Genomic DNA, 22,631 nt, shown 5'->3' with positions numbered 1-22,631 from the left:
TATATAAAATTAAGGAAATCACTCAAAATGTTAGTTTGTATTGCTTCCGTTAAATCAAATCATAGGAGATTTTTTTACTTACGCGGTTTTCGTTTTCACCCTTTACTATACTTACAATAAATCTAAATCCAACGCATAGCTGAGTACGCCAGCCTTTAATATGCTTGAGGCAAAGTTATTTCTATGTGGAACATAATATAAAGATGCAAAGTGGAATCGATTCGAGGCGCAGCCTTTTTATCTCTGGCATATGGTTGAAATTGGTTAATAAAAACAAAACTCGGAGAAGATTAAAAAAGCGCGGAGCAGCCCTAGCCACCATTAAATAAAGAGCTGAGTTTCAGTTAGGTACTCGTATTATCGAAAAAGACGTTGCGTGTCGAACTTCGGTAAGGACGACTTGACACTGCAGGTGTGCGTTACGCCCTAGAAATAGCTTTGCCCGAAGCGTTACAAAAACAAAAAGATCTTAATCGAGATTCGTATTTAAACTTTAATGCTTTCTGCTGAGTGTGGTGTATAATTAGATCAGTTAACCCTGGCTGTGCAGTTCGGCACGCGACCTCGCGTGGTGGTGTCAGGGTCACGCCATTAACGTGATGGAATTTAACATCGATAGCTTTACACTTTCTTTGTTCAAACTACTGGAATTGGATACCTGTTTTATGAAGTGGTAGGTATGTAGGAAAAGCCTGATGCCTGAAGTCTGAAAGCATTTAAGATTTAGAAGTGAAAATGATAGACTTGCTGAGTACCTACTTAGTCCGCGACGTTCGTCCGCTTTGATTACACAAATTTTAAATCTCTATTTTAACCCCGGGATTGAATTTTCAAAAATCCTTTCTTAGTGGATGTCTACGTCATAGCCCCTAGCTAGCTATCTGCATGCCAAAAAGCCCGATCCATCCATTACCTAGTTTGAGTTATTTGTTGATATATCCATTGATGTTGAAAGCGCCACATAAAAATATATACTAATTAAATTAGGTAGGTACCTACCTACTTACCTAATTAAGCTCTGTTCCAAAAGTTATCAAGGAGTGTATTAGATGTTAAGTTAGTATTTAGCTAAGTAGGTGTAGGTAAATGTTACGTGTAGGTATGTTTATTGGAATATTTTCTTCAATAGATTGATGTAATGATTTATTTATTTTATTTACCAGACCTATTATTTTTGATTAGTTTCTTTTGTACCTATTGCAAAGTCATTTGTAGCGACTACCGCATTATAACTAGTTAGTAAGTACTATGTAGCTTCGCTTACTCAGTAAGAGACCTATTATAAGTAGGCAATATTAAATAGCATTCAACAGCTTCGGATACTAAATAAAAATAATTGTACTTTTTTGGTAAGTAGATAGAAAGAGAATTTCTTAAACCATGCCTGAAGTTTTAAAAAGTCTACAACTAAAACTTTTAATAAGATTTGAGTCAATTAAACGACCCTTGTGAAACTATGTTTGGAAGTAGGTTTGTTGCTTTGTTCTTAAATCATGCTCCCAACAACAGCAACAACGAGAGCAACGAATTGACGTGATTTTTTGTTGGGATATAATATATAATTAGGTACATACACAGAACACCCTGTGGGTAGATAGAAGACCTGGAGAGTGGGATTTTACTTTTATCTTGAAAATTAGAGTTCCTACAGGATTTTTAAAACTTAAATCCACGCGGCAAGGCCGCGGGCATCGAGCCTTGTTTTTCAATAATAATAATTATTATTTTGTATAAATAAATAAGAAAAGGTCTTAAAAGAACTATAAGAAAGACGCCATCTATTGTCTAGTAGCGGTAGCTTTGAAAAAGCGCCATCTATGTCTGGCCAGACACAACAGGCTCGTGAAACTTCCAAGTTTTTCCGCAAGCTGAAACCTAGCGCTAGTGCCAAGTAACGAATATTGTTTCAGGATAGTTTGAATTACACACCGAAATCACTTTGAGGTAGGTAACGTAAAAAGTAAGTAACTGAAAATATTAAAAACTTTTAAAATATCAAAATAAAATTGTACTTAATAAAATATAATTATTATTATTGGATTTAGGGATCAAATACCTACTTACTTTTTAAAATTAGAACTACTTTCTTCAGGGTGATATTTCAAACTATTTTATTGAAATTCTTTGACGTAATATGTGCAAAGTATGAATTCTATTGAAGAAAAAGGTATTCCAAAAAGCAATGTGATAAATTTTGCTATTATTGAAAATGTTAGATTCTTACAAGATTCATAATATGAAAATAGATGTATATTTGCCTCCCACATCCATCCTCTGGGATTCAGGCATATTATATGAGTAATAACGCTGTGGCACGAATTAATTGACACTAATTTGAATAATTGGGCGTTGGATATGATGTAATTTGAAATGGAAAACATTTGTTTGCGATTATAGTTTACAATATAAACATTTAATAGAGTTTAATACGTTTTATACAAATTATTTTCCTTTTTATATTATATGGGCTGCTTTTTTAAGGTTGCTCATTTATTTTGTATCATAAAATTGAAAACGAAACGTAATGTTAAAGGAAGTAGCTAAAGATAACCTAAAAAAAAACGCCACTTTGGATTGCACAAGTCAAGGTTCGTTAACTGTGTCCAAAATTTTACTTTCAAGTTTAACCATGGAAGTGCGGATTCCAAACCACTTAGTTTTCTTGGTTTTTAACTGACTTCCAAAAAAGGAGGAGGTTCTCAATTCGTCGGAATCTTTTTTTTTTAGAGGGCAAGTTTTAACGATAACCTTATTTTAACGGCCCGTGAAATCAATTATACCGCACCATTTTTAGCTGTCTATTCTTTATATAAAATAAATAGCTCAATAATTAATAGCACATTTATGTAACAACCTGAGTTTCTCGTAAAGGTAGGAATTTGCGGGCAAATTAGGTTGGAGTATATTTGTAGCCCGTTACGAGGGAGGGCGGGATTGGTAGGTTTTGTTGCCGCTTAGAATCTTTATGGTACATTTTATGCCATACTTACTTTTACTATATAGGATGACATATTATGGCTTTTTCTTATGCTCTTTTTAATTTTTTTTATAAATGTGAAATCGCAAATGTTTCTGTACTTGTATGATAAATCCGTAAGTGTCTGTGCGTTATTTATTTATACCTAAAGTATTCAATCGATTCAAACGAATTTTAATACAGGATAGCTTAATTCTGGAGACGGATATAGAATAGGTACGTCATATCCCGGAAAGCAAAGGGGTTCTACGGGTTTTTGCAACCTAATCTACGCGGACGCAGACCGATATATTCTGTGGACACGACCAAATATCATCTATGTCATATTATTAAGTTTTAAAGTTAATTGATAGTTTCATATAATAGAAATTTTTTCAGCGGCTTTGTGGTTTAGGAAATATTTTTCTAATATGATGTCCAGTTTTATAAGTTCAATGTCGAAAATTCTTCACAGTAATAATTTATATGTGAAGTATTAATCTAAGCCTTGACCTTATTCTGAGAGAATGTGGGTCGTAAGACAAACATATTTACGTGTAAAAGAAACAAACAATGTGGCTCCCCTAGAGTTCGGCAGACGGCAGACGGTGCTATGTTATAAGTGGGTATAGGATAAGCTTTTAGCAAACGGCGCAAGGTCGCCGGCTATCGGTTTTCTACAGGATAATATATTTTGAAGGGCGCGCTCCGGAACCACGCAACGAATGCTTTATCATCTTTACATTCAATTTACTTTCATAAATACTTGACAGTGGACGAAGCAGTGATAGCTTAAAGCTTAAAATAATAAAGCCTAGATGTTAAGAGAAGTAACACGGGCTCAAAGATTTACATAATTGTTTTTTGATTGAGCCGTTGTAACTTTATAACTTAACATTTTTACAGAAATCTCACAAATTACAGATGCAGGTACGTGTTTGTAGCATGTGTCTACAAAATTTCATTGAATTTAATTAGTTAATATTCAAAACTACGTTTGTATGGACAGCGCTGGGAGTGCGCTAGGGTTACTTTTCTTAACTGTTCACTACGTAGTCTTTTCGTACGTAGTCTACTTTTAAGACCACGACCTCTATTGGGGGGTTTTTGAGCTTGATCCCGGCCACTCACCACTAAATGCGAAGTTATGTACGTTTTAAGCAATTTAAATATGACTTGTTATAATTATGAAGGAAAATATCGTGAGGAAACCTGCATGCCTGAGAGTTCTCCAAAATGTTCTCAATGCTGTGAGAATTCTACCTGCTATTGCATAAACGATCTCTCTCTCCAACAACAGCGAGGTTAATGTTACGCAGCTTAGACTTACATCAAAACTAGAACGTTCGAACAGGAGTTTTAGAGCATTTTCTAGCTGCCGTAGAGAAGCATTGAGATTCTTCTTAAGATGCTTCTAGAGAGGCTCCTGCATTAGCGACCAATGTACGTCAAGCCTAACAATGTTTAGTCCTATGAGTACCTATTCGTGAAGACTCTAGAAACTGAAGTGGCGTCTCTCGCTATTATTGACCCGTCTATTTTTAGACAGCTTGCGATTTAAGCGCACGCCGGCCGCGGCACTACTTTATCACTTGTTTCACTTGGCATCGATGGAAATGGTTTCGCAGACCTTAGGATGGTGCCAGACTAGCGTTTACTGCGCGAAATACGCTCGTTTTGGCATCATTACGCGTTTACTCTTGCGTTTCAGTTCAGGCTTCAATAAGTCAAACTTCTTCAATTTTTTTACGATAAGACATAACGTCACGTTTTCATTGCGCTTTCGAATATAAAAACATTCGATAGAATACGATGAGTATAAAAATTGTGTAAATTCTACGTAACGATATTCTGTACAAAGTCTTAGCATAGAATACTTCACCTGATACTTTCAATTCAAATTTCAAAGTGCATCTGCAATAGTTGTCTCAAACGCGCTAAGTTCTAGATTGCAAAGTTTCAACTGTACAAAATGGCAGCAGTTAAAATGCATTCAAAATGGCTTATCTTTAAACGGAACACTGCCGGGTGTCTGGAAAAAGATAAAAACGATTCGCAACACCCACTCCGTTTTTCTTTTCCCCGAATTTCTCTCTGACCTTTAAAGTATTTAAGCCCGCTCTAATAATTTCAATATGAGAGTTTTAAATCTTTTGTGCTCTATCTTTAACTGAACACCTAGCTGTTGCCTGCGACTTTGGTTGTGTGGATTTGTGGATTTAATTTTTGAAAAGTAAAGTGTATTTTTTCTTAATTCTTTCTTAGTGAATGTTTACGTCATAAAAGGAACCTCCTGTAGAAATTTCAAGTTTCTAACCCTAGTGATTTAGACTGTGCGATCAGCTAATAAGTCACTCAGGACAAATTATTTTATATGTGTGTATCATAAGTAAACGTTTTTTTTCATTCAGCAATGTCTATGTCACCACTTGTACTTTTACTTAGCTCTAGGACACACTAGTAGAAGACTCCACTTCAATGGAGGCACTAAAAGCATATGAAAAGGCAGAAAAAAACCGCATTAAAACTGATTTTTCTTCCATTCACAATATGGACATACCTGGCAATAAATTCGCTTAGCCCCAGGCCATTCAATCCCCGGCAATAGATCCCGGGAGCCGAGTTGTTCCATTAACCTCGTTGCTCCGGAGAGCAAATATGGTTCACCGAGCTTGTTAGCCACTATTGTTATACGGAGAACGGTAAAATCCTTTAGATAGGAGATTATTATAGAATACAACAAAAATAGGAAAACTAGCTGATAACTGCGGCTTAGGTCCACGATTTAGGTTTATTAAAAAGCCCGTGGTTCTAAATCCTTTTTTTTATTTTAAATAAGAATATTAGCCATGCTAATCATAACTAATACTCCCCTTTCCCCTCCAATTAAGCGTAAAGCTTGTGCCAGGAGTGGGTACGACAATAGTGCAACGGGTGGGGTTTGAACCGCTGACCTTTCGGAATTCAGTTCGCTCCTCAACCGTTGAGCTACCGAGGCTTTATAGAGCGGGTCAATTTTATACAAAGAATATAAAAGCTTTCTAGATCAACCAGTCTGTCTACGTCAGTCAATGTAGGTTATATGATTCTTTGAAAAATATGCAGTATTTCTAACTAATAAAATTAATTTATCAAGTCGTGCGATACATTATACATGTGTTGTAACTTGTAATGTATCAAAGGAATGTAAATGAATATTCATAGACATACATGAATAACTCTACAGAATTGAACAAACGTAATATAGCATTCCTAGACGAGCTTATAGAAATGTAATTTCTAGCCCCATTTGGTCTACGGCTACGCGAAACTTCGTAGGCGTTTGCTACGTGCGCCGCCTACGAGCTACGACGACGGAATTCAATTAATTTCGGGATATTAATAGCAACGGAGTTGTAGATGTGTTTAGTTGAATACAGCTACGAGTATGATTCTTGTTGGCACTGTTTTAGGTACCATTGACTATAAAATTGTTTTATCACCCTTAGGTCCAATGTCATACCCACATCATAAAACAATAAGGTCTATTTCCGCTCACAAGACCTACATACATTTACAAAAGTCTAGCCCTAGTGAAACTTCAAATTAAGTACTCAAAGTTATTATCAAAATCGTCGACAATACTATATAGCGGCATAATGCATATACGATGGCTTCTTTCATTGATATTAGAAACCTTGTTTAAACATTATTTACACACGGTGTCTGAATGTCTGCCAATCAACAATGATCATTATTTTAAGTCATTTAAATTGTACACCTAAAAAGTGAATCATCTCAAAAAATCAGTCTAACCGTTGGCGAAAATAGAATCAAAATTCCTGCAGTAGTATTATGATACTATAAGTTAAGATATATTATTAAGATACTATAAGCGTTATAGCGTACTAAACATACAGACAGATGCGGCAAAGGGTCTTTGTTTTATAGAGATAGTGATGGTAGGTGATAATTTAAATAAAACATTAACAGGGCTCTCTCCGTCACTTACTCAATACAATCGTAGTTCCAATTTCATTTGAATATTAAGCAACCAAAGTCCATGAAATTTTGCAGACATGTTTTAGAAACTAATATCTGTGCCTGTGGTGTTTTAGATTTTTTTAAAAATATGTAGTTTCAAAATTACAGGAGCTCAAAGATTTGTATGTGAATTTTTAAGACCGGGTAACTTTGAAACCGAATATTTTAACAGAAATCTGGAAAACCACAGCCATAGATATTAGTTTCTAGAATATGTCTGCAAAATTTCTTGGACCTTGGTTGCTTAATATTCAAATGAAATTGGAACTACGTTTGTATGGAGTGAGTTACGGAGAGACCCCTCTTAAGGCTCCGCGCAATCGGGCCACCGACCAGGCCACCGGTGGCTGGTGACAAGCTGTTTACATGATTTTTTAACCCGATTTGTATGGAATCGCCACACTTGTGTTGCGAGTGATGTCCACTCGAAACTCAATATCCGCGACGTGTCACCGGTGGCGGCCACTCCATTCTTTCAACAAGAGAGTGTTTCCTCCAACAGCGGTGCCGTTTTTAAACGGACGCAATATGATGACCGCAGAAAGACGGCCGTAAACATGTGGAGTGTTCGAGACTGCATTGACTGTTTTATTACGGTGAACAGACCACAAAGTACGTGTTAATGGTTGAAAATGGACGAACTTGATTTAGCGTTACTCGTATATTTGGAAGATGAACAATCATCAGAAGACGAAAATAGTCTAGTCTTTATGTTTTACATTATACAGCACATCATGAACCCGCACAAAATCAATTAAAATTTCATCATCCTCGCTGGTCCAGTTGATGAAACTCATTTTGAACAATAAATATTTTAAAATGGCACGCAAATTAATATTACGCTTGAAAATACCTTCACCGCTATGAAAAAAACGTTGACAAACACTTCGACACCGCCAAGACGGCCGTCATGCAAATCGCGGTGCCGCGTTTTGACGTTACGGTGTAAATTACCGTTATCTAGGAAACCGCGCCATATTGTTTACATAGACAACGTTCTAGTGACGTCATTCACCGCTGTATTAAGGCCGCTACATGATGGCACCGCTTTTGGACGAAACCAGAGCTTTACAAAATGTAGCGGTCACCGATCACTAGTAGCAGCCACAGCCACCTTCATTTACGAGATACCAAATGAAGTAGCGCACGACAGCCAGCTGTGGCTCGTTTGCGTGGAGCCTAACAGGTGTCTGTACAAAAAGGTTCAAGCAATGCGCAACACCACGCGTGTTTTATTCAAATTCCACTCTAACCTTTAAATATTCTAACACACTTTGGGAATTTGAATCGAGAGTTTTAAATCTTTTGAACTCTATCTTTAATCGTGATATATTTTAGGAGAGTAAGATGTGTTATATATAGCTTACAATATCTAGGAACATGACTGCTATCATAATAATTAAAATAGAAAAACTATGCCAGCGCCTTCACTCCATGATTTTTTTAAAATCCTGTGGGAACTCTTAAATTTTTCGTAATAACAAGTGTAAATTAAAAATTTATAACACCCCCAACAAGTGAAGGTTACAGTAACTAGAAAAAAGCTGATAAATTTCAAACGGCTCAACCGATTTTCTTGGATGATAGCTAAGAACACTCTCGATCAAGCCACCTTTCAAACAAAAAAACTAAATTAAAATCGGTTCATTCGTTTAGGCGCTACGATGCCACAGACAGATACACAGATACACACGTCAAACTTATAACACCCCTCTTTTTTGGTTGGGGGTTAAAAATAGCCTATGCCAAAAATCATCCAATCTGTTGTTCCTCTGTCTTTCACATTTATAGTATTACTAGATGATACCCGCAACTTCGCCTATGTGGGTTTAGGTTTTTAAAAAATCGTGGAAAATCTTCAATTAATTACTGAGACCAAAAGTAGTAGGTGTGTGTCCATCTATGAGATGCAAGTAATCTCTGTACTAATTTTTTTCAAAATCGGGTAAATATTGGCCGAGAAAACCTAGCAGAAAGACGGGCATGGTTGATGAAGCAACGCTTTTCATCGTTACATAAACGTTGATATTAGTCTTTCAGGATTTTTCCTATATAAAAATACTAGAGGATGCCCGCGACTTGGTCCGCGTGGATTTAGGTTTTAAAGATCCCGCGGGAACTGTTTGATTTTCCGGAATAAATGCCTATGTCTGTTACAGGGACGCAAGCTACCTCGGTACCTTTCATCAAATCGCTTAAGCGGATGGGTTTTTGGTAATCCCGTGGGAGCTCTTTGATTTTCCGGGATAAAAAGTAGCCTATGTCCTTCCCCGGGATATAAGCTAACCGTGTACCTTTCGTCAGGATCGGTTAATCTGTTGGGCCGTGAAAAGGTAGCAGACAGACAGACAGACAGGCAGACAGATAGACAGACACACTTTCGCATTTATAATTCGCATATTATGTATGGATTTAGATTACAGTGAAGATATACAAAATGTTACCTCTACTACCTATTACAGGATCGATCGCTCATATAATATTTTCTTCGGCGGCGAAGTCTCGACGCGTCCTCAGCACGTGACCTGAAAACGTATTACCTACCTCCCGACTCTACCCACCTATCAGAAACTGCCAGTTGCCCCCGAGAGATGTTTCTTAGTCTAGCCAATTTATTATTTTTAGAATGGAAATTTTAGGTTTTTTTTTAAAGAATGTTAGTCATTTTAATCATGACTAACATTCCCCTTTCCCCTCCAACTAAGCGTTAACCTTGTGCTAGGAATGGGTACGACAATAGTGCAACGAGTGGGGTTTGAACCGCCGGCGCCGATCTTTCGAATTTCAGTCCACTCCTATATGTTGAGATATTGAGGCTTGTATAAGTCACTTATATAATAAGTTTCAAGTTAAATTACAAACTAGCTTTATGAGAATAATCTTTAATAAAATTCCGCAATTAATTTTAGACTTCACAAGTGTTAATTGTATTAAAAGTACAAAAGTAAAGTAAGTAAAGTAAAGTTGTGAGCATACTTTTAACCAAGCAAGAGATTATGTACCTAAACGATAAAAGAGTGGGCTTTCACCTGCAGCTCGCTCCACTAATGTACGGGACTGCATTTACTTTTCAATTCGGCATAATTTGTATATCGAATCTTTGAAAAGAGCAACCGCTAAGTTTCTTGCTGGTTCTACTCAGTAGGAAAGGTATTCCCAACCGGCGGTAGATACATTTGTCGATTCTAAAGTAGGTACTAGTAATATTTATTTGAAAAAAAATATATATTTCTGTTCTATTTCATTTAGAAAAAAAAACTGTTCTATTTCATTTTTAGTAAGACTAGTTTATCATCCACAACCAACCAGTGAGTTAAGTCGTCATACATTTATATTTTGATAGTTTTTTTAATTATCTTATTTTCAAATAAGTAGGTTTATTTTTGACTATGATTTTTCCTGAGAATGGAGTAATAAATAATGCAACAAGCTTTATCATTATTTATGTATTGAAAGCGTATAAAACATTCATAAATTCTGTGTTTTGTATTCATTTTGATCAACTATGCGGTCGTATTGTAGAAAAAGACGAGAAATCCGAAGCAAAATAATGGTATTCCAACATTGACCCAAATAAATACGATTCAACTAAGGACACTTCCAAAGGAAGCTTTAAAGGTAACAATGTTTGCAGTCGGCCCGTCTTAATTTGGTCTTAGTTAATTTAACTTAAATGAGAGCGTATTTATTGAAGTAGCATTAAATAAGGTTTCCTTTTATAAGAGATATTTTTTCAAGGTGATGTAAAGATGGCGTATTTATATAGTGCGCGCAAAAAACTAGTTCAATCTAAACACGAGGCATATAATGACTGCGTTTGTACATAATAGGATATCAGCTGAGTTTGTGTATATTAATAATTATAATATATAACACCCCCGACAAGTAAAGGTTAAAGAGCTGATAACTTTCAAACGACTGAACCGATTTTCTTGAATTATAGCTAAGAACACTCTCGATCAAGTCACCTTTCAAACAAAAAAAACTAAATTAAAATCGGTTTATTAGTTTAGGAGCTACGATGCCACGGACAGATACACAGATACACACGTCAAACTTATAACACCCCTCTTTTTGGGTCGGGGGTTAAAATATTGTGAATGATGACGACAGTACTCCCACATAATCTACACATACCGCAGTAACTAGGGCACATGCCCTTAGCTTCAATAATACGAATTCTTTTTTTTTCATAGCTATCAAATCGTCTTGGGCTCTCAAAAGTTACGTGATACACGTCCTGCGTTTATACTCAGGTCGGGGTCGCTTGGTTACATGACCCGTGATATATACCTATACGACGGCGCTCTCCTCCCGACATTTATCTCTTATAAGAGAGAGAGAGAGAGAGAGAGAGAGAGAGAGAGAGAGAGCTATAAGAGTTGACGCGATAGAAAGAGAGGTGTTTATTAAAATTTGAACCGCAGCACTGTGCGAGCTAATTTGTACTTTATAGTCTTGTAACAAGAGTCGTTATTTACTAGAATATCTTTGCGGAGTGGACCTTTCACAGATATATAACTAAATCCCTCCTACATCAATCGAGCCTTCTGTACCTGTAAGATACTATTAAATACTCTGTAGCGCATCACAAGCCACCAAGAAGATCTGAACTCAAGCTACTTGACTCACTAACATCCCAAGCACAAGTCTTGTTTTGTCGATGCAAAAATCGCGAGAATGAATACTTGGGCTTGGGCTGCCGAGATCAAGAATATTTGCGACGATTGTTGATAATGCCAATGGAAAGTAGCCTTTATGAATAACTCATGTAATCATTAGTCGTACCTACGTAGGCGTTCCTGGTGCGTCATTGAAACTAAATATACCTGAATGAAAATAATACATACGAGTATATGGTAACACTTTACTTGCCTCGTGCGTCATCTAAACATCGAACTATCCTAAGCCATAGAGTCAGCCAAGACATTGGGAGAGCATATGATCTATTTTTTAACCTCTTCAGAAACATGAGATATGTTCCTAATGATATTAGGACTAATGCTGAACCACTTTCTTGGACGACTATACACAATAAAGGCTTTGACAGACACAACGCGCGACATCAACGATGCGCGATGGCAACGGTAGGTATGGCTTGCTGTAATACACGTAACTGTATGAAGGTGTTCACTATTTGGAACATGCATCACATTTGGAGCTGTGAGCTAAAAAATTCAGTGTAACAGGTTTCATACTTTGTCGTTTTTCTAAAAAGCGGTAAATTCTTTCTAACTGTAAAGAATAGTTCAAAATTATTGCCAAAAACATGAAATTTTTTAACAACTGATGTTTCTAAAGACGATACTTAACGTAAGACAAAGGTTTTTAGTTTGATCTTACTGAGCAATTTTTTCTAGACACATCGGTTTTCTAATTTCCCATGTTTTCCGCGATAACTCTCAAACTAATAGGTATATTTTGCAGTTAATCGCCTTTTAGAAAATAGACGGAAGCATACAGTTCCATGTGATATAATAAGTCAGAGTGTTGTGTTGTCGTACTGCGAGTATACGCATTGCTGATGCAACGCGTCGCGTCGTGTCTACCCAAGCTTTAATCCAACATCTCAGGTGGTAATACATCAAAGCGCAAATAAAACACGTTTGCAGGATAACATTTATTATGATATCATTCACATCACATCGTTGTACCGGCGTCGAGGGGAATGGGAAATATGATGAGTGAAGGAATAATAAGCCTGTTGGGTTAGTACGAGTTTTGCACACCTCGACAACGTTTATACATTTCGAGTATCGAAACATTATTGCGTCAGAGTAAAGTGAACCTATATCGCCTTATCTCAAAGTCGTACATACTACCAATTTTCATTTTGCAAAGTTTCCTAAGATTCATAAGAACTATACTCTATCCGCAGAAAGAAGTTAGTATAGCGCTTTTACTGTTACGTAAACCGATACAAATGATAGGGATAAAAATTTCAGTGAGTTTTAATTATTTTGAGTCACCAATTCGAAAATGTCTCCAAAAAATATTCAAAATTCAGTTACAAAATATAGTTTTATTTGTGGTTCGTTGGCAACTCAAAATGGTTAGCGCCCACTAAGATTTTTGTCTCTATTATTTGTATAGGATTACGTAACAGAGAGAGCGTTATACCTACTAACTTCGTTTTGCGGATAGAGTATAGTCAATTTTATTTTGACGGTATACTGTATTGATACTCGAAATCTAACAACGTGGGTGAGATGTGCGAATTCGTACTAACCCTGCAGGTTAGAGCAGAAGCGGAGGAAAATAAAATAAACATGAAAGCAGGCAGTATAATAAAACTCACTGGACTCGTGGGGCGAATTTTTATAATCTAAGAGAAAGCGTTGATTTTTATCCTTTAATACCTACTAGCATTAATTTGAAAAGTTAGTACATTAGCATTTATGAATGGAAAGCTATTCTCATAGCTATTTCATTTGTGTTTTGTTAGAATGTAGCATGTAATTCGATATGCACAAAATTCATCTTTAATAATTTATTAAGAACAAATAGCAATAGTAATAATTAATCCTTGTCTTTCTTCTACTTCCATATTAAGTATGTAGAAATAAATTTAGGAAGGTATCTCTTGTACTATCCTAACCTTATTTCGTTCTGGAAAGTAGTTCGCTTTATCGAATTTACTTTTGACCTTTGTGACATTCACGTGCGATTTATATTCGAATCAACGATTCGCGTGCTCTACTTTAAAATGGGGTTCGAGATATTGATCAAAAGTCCAGTGAACCAAAAAGTATGAAATGAACCAAAAAATACAGTTAACAGATAAAGAAAAGTTACGTAGACTTCAGTGGGTCGCGGCGAAAACAACAGACGCGTACGACTGACGCGTCGTAACTGTCGCGACAGTGCTAACCATTATAAAAAAGTATAGTACCAAATCTTCCACGGCAAACGCTTACAGTGCCACCAACTTGTCTGTTCAGGTGGGCAAAATTGAAACTAGAGCTGCATCGGCCGCCATTTAAAAATTCACGCCAATGAGGTCGCGGGTATCAGCTAATATTACAATATTAATTAAGCTATATTGAATCATGGCAATGTTACAAAATATTTGATTCCGTTTTCTTGCAAATTCTCCGCTAGCGACGCTGTCACCTGAACAGATAAGATGGTGTACGACCGACTCACGTCAATGTATATTTTGTTAGTTGAGTATTGTCGCGACAGTCGCGGCGCGTCCATCGCATGCGTTCATTATATAAGTCGTGACCCATAGAAGTCGACCTTAACACAGATAAGAAAGAACCAGAGAACGTTGATAGAATTTGAGCGTCGAAACACAATAATGTCAGAGTAGAATGGACTCAAAGTTGTTTGAATTAAAGTAAGAAATTCATTACCACCGATTTCAATTCCATGAGGTAGGTATCCGCTTGAAGCGCTGACTGTAGTTGTATGGATCGTTAAAATAAGGCATATTTTAAGATCCATTTTACTTTGACGTTGATATTGTTTCGACGCTCGAGTTCAAACAACGTTGCAAGAGACAACAAGAAGCTTGCAAGACAAGACAGACAAGAGTGAAGAGATAGAAGAGACGTACAGATGGTTGGTCTGTTCATGGTCATTGGAGTCGTGTGTGGGCTGGGAGCCGGAGCGTCGGAGCCGCCAGATGGCGTGGCGCGCGGCCACGAGGCGCGCGAAGCCGTGACGAGCCACTCTCAAGAGCGCTACACGCGCATTGCACCCCCGATCAACAAGTCACCCGCGACAATCAACCGCGCCGGAGTACCGCGCAGCGCTCACCTTCAACTGGGATAGGATAAGGAACTTTGGAAACGATTCAAGGATCAACAAGTGAGCGGAACAAGGAAAAAAGGATCACAGAAACCCCGTTACAATTTATTCACAACAAAACTACACGGATCTAAAACACGTACGAAACAACACTACGAGCAAAAAGCCTGCCTAAAATATCACAACCGAATATCACAAAAGCGGTGGCAAGCGAAGCTTTTCAGTGGACGGCGGCGGCTTACGTAACGCTAACTTATCTACGCATATAATAAATGTAAAAAACGTGCAAAATATGTTATTCGATCACAGAAATAAGCCTTTAACACTATTTATTTTAATGTGCCCGTGGGGGTTATGTAACGGAGTCTCGGTTTGGATATTGGCAAAGGGCGGGCGCAAGGGACATGCGCGTAGGTTAGGAGCCAGGCGAGCACTGCCTGGTGGGCGCGAATGTCGGTCCCAGACCCCCGCAGCCTTCCACCCTCCACCCTCCACCCTCTCCACCCGTTTAATTCAGATATCCTAGCCTCCTCTTACATTTTCAGATGTATACTTTTTAGTTTTTACCTAGTGTCTTTTCGTAAGAAGTAGCCTTTTTAGAAGTAGCATTTACTTATTTATTTAAACATCTTTCTTGCTAACCATAATATAACAAAGAACAAAGGTACAATTAGTACCTTACTCCATCAAATTGACTGGTGCAGCTAGAGACATTCCGTACCATGTCAGTTTGATTTAGTACCTACTATGAAACCATCCCTTGTAAAAAAGGCGATCAAAAATATTACTTATGTCACAAACAAATCAAAACCCGAGAAAACTAGTAAAATGACCCATATTCTTAACTAGAGCTGGAAATAAACCAAAACCTTGCTCTACTACTTTATATAACTGAAAATTTGTGGAATAAGCTTTTCATTTTTTATTCGGGATACAGAGTTTTCTCCAACGATAAATTTCAAAAATTTACATTTTAAGTGGGTACCTACTACCTAGCCACAGCATTTACGTTATACTATTTTTAAATGCACAGTTTTAAAACCTTCGTAATCGTTCCCAAATGCTGCCATCTAGAACATAATAGCGGAACTTTAAACAACGGCAATAGACCTTCGGCCTCGTGGTTTTACGAAACAGCTACCAAGAGTCCAAGACCACTTCAGGTAAGGGTTGGGACTTGGAATATAGGCTAATCTGCAATATCGGCTATACAAACAACCTTCGGGTGAAGGGTGGGATGTCCTTGAACACCGCCCTTTATAAGCACAAAAGAAAATGCTTTCTTTGTAAGCGAACAAGGGGTCTATGCTTAGAAGATATTATAGGGGCATTTTATATTTGACATCGTTCAAAGTTAAAAGCTATTTCTGTAGATGACGTCTTGTTGTCCCTAGATAAATCATTATAAAGAACCTATTGTTTGGGTATTTTATTTCAATATATTTCAACATTTTGTAAAGTAATTCATATTTTAAGAGAATGGAATAAAATTAATTTTCTTTTCGCGTAAAAGCTTGCCGTGGTGCGTGGCGCTGATAGTCGCGCGGAGTTTTATGAAACTACTGTGTCCAAAGCTTTTTAGCAACTTTGCTATTCCATACTAGATGGCACTAGAGATGCCTGAAAAAATAACTCTATGAAAACAGCTGTATGAATAACTGAAATGAATGTAAAATAAAAGCAAGCCCCAAAAAAAATACTCGACGCACGTTTCACTTCGACACTGAAGCATCCTCAGAAGATGCAGATCTTACAATTCACAATGGTGTTTAGTATTGTAAAAAGCTGTGATAGCCTAATGATTAGAACGTCGACCTTCTATTATTGGAGGTCGGGGGTTTGATTGATAGATTGAAAAGTCATCAAACAGGGGTCTTTGATGACTTCTAACTTTTCGAAATTATGTGCGTTTTAAGTAATTGAATATCAATTAAAAATCATGCATGCCTGAGAGTTCTCTTAATGTTCGCAAAGGTGTGTAAAGTCTGCCGATCCGCACGTGGCCAGCGTGGTAGACTGTGACCAAAACCCTTCTCACTCTGAGAGGAGACCCGTGCTCTGTAGTGAGCCGGCGATGGGTTAATTATGATAGTGCCTACTGTCTCTAACTACTACTGTCTACTACTGTCTGTCGTGTAAGGTCTACATCGAGAGTGTTGGAGGATTTGGGTGGCGTTGCGTGGTGGTGGGGTGTATTGCTTGCTTAGTGGCATACTTTTCCTGGATGTTTAGCATATCGCATGGTGCACGTCATAACATACAGATTTATCTGTTTTCTTCTTTCCTAGCCTTTGTTAATCCATTGTTGGACCTAGGCCTCCTGTCCTGTTTATCTGTTTTAGTGGGAGCAAATCAAGCTTATGGTTACTTATATACATGGACTTCCGCAAGGTAACGCATACCTTTATAGAGAGGTACAACAAGATCGGGTTTTTGTATCCATCTCACATATTATCCGTTATGAAGCCCTACATGCTTGTACCTATGACTTGTCCTCACGTAAGCAGAAGTGCTCTTTCCCGTGTCAGTATCTACTGGATAGATATTCAACAAAAAAACTTAAAAAGCACATTAAAAAAAAAGATTCCGACGAATTGAGAACCTCCTCCTTTTTTTGAAGTTGGTTAAAAATTACAAAAAAGAAGATTTAAATTGGTTTCGGCGACGAAATTAAACCACTATAGGCGCGTTTCTCTCTTGAATAACTAAGATGGCGCCTCGGGCGAAGATTTTAAATGAGATTATTTTGATGAGCTACTCAACTTGAGCGCGCTTTACTTACTGAAATAAAGAAAAATTACTTAGAATTTAAACTACCTATTGTGTTTATTTTTTTAACTACACGTTCAACTTTATATTTAAACTATAGTGTTAAAGGTCATAGAAGAGAAAACTTTGGCTTTCTGTGTGCCTACATAACATACAAGTACTTACGCAAAAGTTCATCAGTGGTTAGGGCCTAAAAGAAATCTGTTTTAGGCAAAAAAATTAGAAGTTTTTCATCAACTAAGTAGAAGATGTAATAACGTATGCATGTTTAGGTAGACATACATATATCATTAAATCTAAAAATCTTTTAGAGCATCTGTACTGAGAAAAACTTAAACCTGTTTGCATAATGCGAGTAGGTTGCCTTTTCCTACAGAAATGTGTTTTACTACACTTTGAGGTTATATCAAGAAGCTTTGCTTTTTATAATTTTTGTTATAGTGTTTTACCTATTACTTACACTCACTTTTAGTATATACTTTTACATAATGCAAGGCAAGTGTGAGCTCTGGTGTAAATAGGGTTACCAAATGTGACTTTTCTAATATTTTGCGGGGATATTTTCAGCATGTAAGCATCTTCTATATGCAGACAGAGAGATTTTGGAATAAATAATTTAATAGGCTTTGGCACAATTTGTAATACATAATGCAGCCAAAATAACATATATATGTTAATAATAAAGAGGTTCCCGTCTGTACTCACGTGCTTAGTCGACGTAGGCGCGTGCGGCACGCAGTCTCAGACGCGTTTGCGAGCTGAGTCCCTGTGAAAAAAACTAGCCAAGTGCGAGTCAGACTCGCGTACTGAAGGTACCGTACTTGGGTAATTTTTCCGACATTTTGCACGATAAATCAAAGACTAAGAGAAAAAATAAATAGAAATCTATTTTAGAATATTAAAGCCTTTTCATATGATACCCCACTTGGTATAAGTTATCATACTTTGAAAATTTAAACACATTTTGTTTTTTTTTTATTTAATCACGGTTTCACGGTTTTCGGAGTTATTGCTTTACTTGTGCTATAAGACGTATCAGTCAAATTTCATGATTCTAGGTCAACGGAAAGTATCCTATAGGTTTTCTTGACAGACACGACGGAGGGACGGACGGACGGATGGATGGACAGACAGGGAGACAGACAGACACACAGACAACAAAGTGATCCTATAAGGGTTCCGTTTTTCCTTTTGAGGTACGGACCCCGGATGGGTTCGAAACTAGTCGGGCTTACGTCGACGTAAGTACAGCCTGGAGCACCTATCTATATTTACGTAGAAATCACTCACGATAGTTTAAACGCTACAATATAATAATATTATGTGCCTACTTAATTTCATTTGGCTCATAGTTTTTATATTCTTTTTGATGCATAGCGTGGCATGCTGAAAATGCGTTTCTAACTTTCCAATAAATCTTCGCACGTTTCTGAAACAATTCGTTTTTCGTGTGCGCGCTGACTCTATTAACAGAATTTTTTTCTTTTTTTTTTTGTCAAGTTCGTGACAAATTGGAATTCCGACCAAATTCCTAACATAGAATGAAAATTCCGGATAGGTCGGGCAAACGCCTGTCATCTGACAACCGTGTAACAGAACATAAGCGGCTTTACAGAGCTGCAAGATGCTTACAGCGATGGTGCTTTGTTGAAGAGGCTGCGCTTCGTTTGTGACGAACAAACGACTATTACAGTAATGTGTGTTGTGTGATATTAGAAGTTAGATCTTAGTTATGAATAAAACATACGTACTTAATATTTTTTCTACATTATTAACAGAAACCAAGCGGCTTTATTGAGCTGCAAATTTTTACAACGATGGTGCATTGTTGAAGAGTCTGCGCTGTGTTTGCGATGAAAAAGCGTCTGTTACAGTAATGTGTGGTGTGCAATTTAGAAGCTAGAACTGTTTTTAAGTAGTTATGAATGAAACTTAGGTACTTACCTAATATTTTTTCTAGATTATTAACAGAACATAAGTGGCTTTATACAGTTGCAAGATTCTTTCAGCGATGGTGCTTTGTTGAAGAGGCTGCGCTTCGCTTGTGATGAACAAGCGACTATTACAGTAATGTGTGTAATTTAGAAGTTAGAAGTAGTTATGAATGAAACATTATTATAAATGAAACAGAGCTGAAATTTTCACAGAGTGTGTAGTTTTACTGTCGCTATAACAACAAATAATAAAAAACCAAGATGGCGAAAATGGCCCATTAAAAAATTAAAAAGTGCATAGTGTTATAAATCTTGTACGATGGTACGAAACCCTTAATTGCCCTTCAAGTGCAAGTCAGACAAGCACTCGACTAGATTTTCTAGTCATACAAATCAATCGGGCTCTTCAGTATTCGGCTCTTATTCTCTCTAAACCCATTAAACACTAAGGGTGAGATCTATAGAGCGCGCTCTGCCTTTGCTTAGACTTAAGACAGAGTTAAAACGAGACAGAGCTATATCTATCACATAAATCTGTCTCGTTTTAACTCAATCTTAAGTCAGAGCAAAGGCAAAGTGCGCTTTATTTCAGCCTAAGTTCATCTATGGGTACTTTCTGAAACATAACTTCGCCTCGCATCAAATGCCGAATATATTTTCAGCGCTACTTCAGCGTTGAAACCAAGTCTTTTTGTTTAAAGAAAAGTACATCAGCATAATATGACGAGTAAACGGAAACTAAAATACTAACCAAGTTTTCGTATTTTCTGGAACTGCATAAGATAAAATAAGCTTGCACTCGTAAATACAAACAAAGTATTTGAACTGCCGTAACTAGTAAAGTGTCTTCGTTTTATTTGTAGTGCACAAATATTCAAGCGGTATTACAGCGCAGCGCCACGAATACCTAACAACAACTAGGTATGCTGAAAAGATGAACTAAAAGACAAAACTATTGATTTTGATTACACTGACAGTTCCAGACCATTTACAATTCGTTCACACAGACTGCGTAAGCGTAGACGTAGCGCGTACCATTACGTTGTAATGTATGAAACTGTATGAGACATGTATGTTATGTCTACGGATTCACGCGCCTTACTACGCACGTGTCACGTGTACGTGCTTAGTGTGAATCGGCCTTTAAAGCGTCGGCCACATAGGTCATGTATGCGTCGCGTAAGCGTAGACGTAGTGCGTACCATTGTATTGGAATGTATGAAACTGTATGAGACATGGCATACCGCTTGCGCGGTGTGAACGTTCGCGTAGACGTAATACGTGCAGTTATGTCTACGGATTCACGCGCCTCACTATGCACGTGTCACGTGTACGTGATTGGTACGAATCGGCCTTAAAATGATGAGTGTTTAAAGTAAAAACTTTTCTAAAGCAGTTATTTAAAAGGGTTGAAATTTCTAAGCATGCCTAAAGACGTTGTCGCGGCATACATATGAAGCATAACCATTAGTGTGCGCTTACATGTAAGGATGCCTAAATATCCCCTGCCGTGCCGTGCGGTCAGTGGGCGCCGGCCCTTACTCATAAGAACAAAATTATATAAGTCAATTATACGACTATTCTATCATATACTTTTCGGTGGTTCCAGTGTCAATCTTCTATCTTCATCATCAGCCTCTTGTTTGACTGCATTTCTTTGCCAGTAGGGTTATTAACTTACCATAACCATGGCTAAAACCTCCTATTATACCAGTCAGTCCACTCCGCAGATAATAATTAAGAAGTTATAAATTGCTCCTGTCGGGAATCGCACCCTGGACCTTCTAACTTATAAGAGCACAGCGTTCACCACTACAAACTGCACCAGGGACGTTTTTTTATAATTCTTTATTTGGAGGAGTTTTTTCCTTTCGGAATAGTATGCCACTCCGCTAGGCATCTGCGTTTGTTAAGCCATCTAGTTCCGTAGGGCCTTTTTGTATAACCGTAACAGAGCCCTAGCCTCATCCGACAAAGATTGGGATATGGCGCCGTTATAGCTACCAATATGGCGAAGAATGGGAAATCGAGTGAATATCTCCCATCTCTCCGCCCCGTTACGAACACATTCCACTAATAAATGGTACCAGGGAGGTCGTCAAGCAAAGAAATATAAATACGTAAAGCAGTTTTAGGTAGTTCAGTAAAATAATGAGCGCTGTAGAATTCTTAAAGCGATGACGACACTTAGCTAAGAGGCGTCGCGGCGCTTAATTACAGCTCAGTTTGCGACAAACAAGCGGGAACTAGCATAAACTCCCAAGTTATAAGTAATAGGTTTTACCTTTGAAGCTGTACATCTGAACACTAGACAAAGCGAACTGACAGAACTATACTTGTCAAAGTGTGGTTGTTTAATTTGTAGCAAACTAGAGCAGTCAAACCATCACACTAATATTATAAAGGAGAAAGTTTGTATGTGTGTGTGTGTGTGTGTGTGTGTGTGTGTGTGTGTGTGTGTATGTTTGTTACTCCTTCACGCAAAAACTACTGGACGGATTGGGCTGAAATTTAGAATGGAGATAGATTATACCCTGGATTAGCACATAGGCTACTTTTTATCCCGGAAAATCAAAGAGTTCCCACGGGAATTGTAAAAAACCTACACCCACGCGAAAGAAGTCGCGGGCATCAGCTAGTATTATATATTATACTAGCCGATGCCCGCGACTTCGTCCGCGTGGATTTAGGTTTTTCAAAATCCTGTGGGAACTCTTTGGTTTTCCGGGATAAAAAGTAGCCTATGTGCTAATCCTGGATATTATCTATCACCATTCCAAATTTCAGCTAAATCCGTTCAGTAGCTTTTGCGTGAAGGAGTAACAAACATACACACACACACACACACAAACTTTCGCCTTTATAATATTAGTGTGATTTTTACTAGTTGATGCTCGCAACTTCGTCCGCTTAGATTTAGGTTTTTAAATTCCCGTGGAAATTCTTTGACTTTTCGGGATAATATGGGAAGTGTTAAGGAATGAATAATTTTTTGTACCTACAAGATTATTAGTTTTCGAGATGCATACAAACAAACTATGTACAAACTCACAAATTATCACCTCTTTATAATACCTATTGGTGTAGCTGATACAGATATGTAATAAGTGTATTATATTAATTATTTTAATAAAATACGTCCACGTTACGTTAATAATACAGTCCACTATTCTATCGAATACGGAACAAAACGC

At 37.4% G+C, this 22,631-nt stretch overlaps 1 protein-coding gene and 1 long non-coding RNA gene across 10 annotated transcripts in view; both read right to left on the bottom strand.

Moving 5' to 3' along the window:
* Positions 1-22,631, bottom strand: part of LOC123875585 (potassium/sodium hyperpolarization-activated cyclic nucleotide-gated channel 2) — a 280,825-nt gene that overhangs the window by 125,486 nt on the left and 132,708 nt on the right. Inside the window, exon 1 of one of the 9 annotated variants that reach the window (XM_045921507.1) lies at positions 14,541-15,137. The exons of the other annotated variants lie outside the window; for them this stretch is intronic. The gene's annotated coding sequence lies outside the window, so the exon portion shown is untranslated. Of the gene's footprint in view, positions 1-14,540; positions 15,138-22,631 lie in introns of those variants that run through there. 9 annotated transcript variants of the gene reach the window in all.
* On the bottom strand, positions 6,766-13,960 carry LOC123875609. The gene is made up of 3 exons (XR_006798182.1): positions 13,891-13,960; positions 13,154-13,163; positions 6,766-6,777 (listed from the first exon to the last, which is right to left on the bottom strand). It is a non-coding gene; the product is annotated as an uncharacterized LOC123875609 (long non-coding RNA).

The sequence above is a fragment of the Maniola jurtina genome, chromosome 20 (genome assembly GCF_905333055.1).
Source record: "Maniola jurtina chromosome 20, ilManJurt1.1, whole genome shotgun sequence".
NCBI lineage: Eukaryota > Metazoa > Arthropoda > Insecta > Lepidoptera > Nymphalidae > Maniola > Maniola jurtina.
The sequence above is the reverse complement of the archived record's forward strand: the minus strand, read 5'-3'. Positions and strand labels throughout refer to the sequence as shown.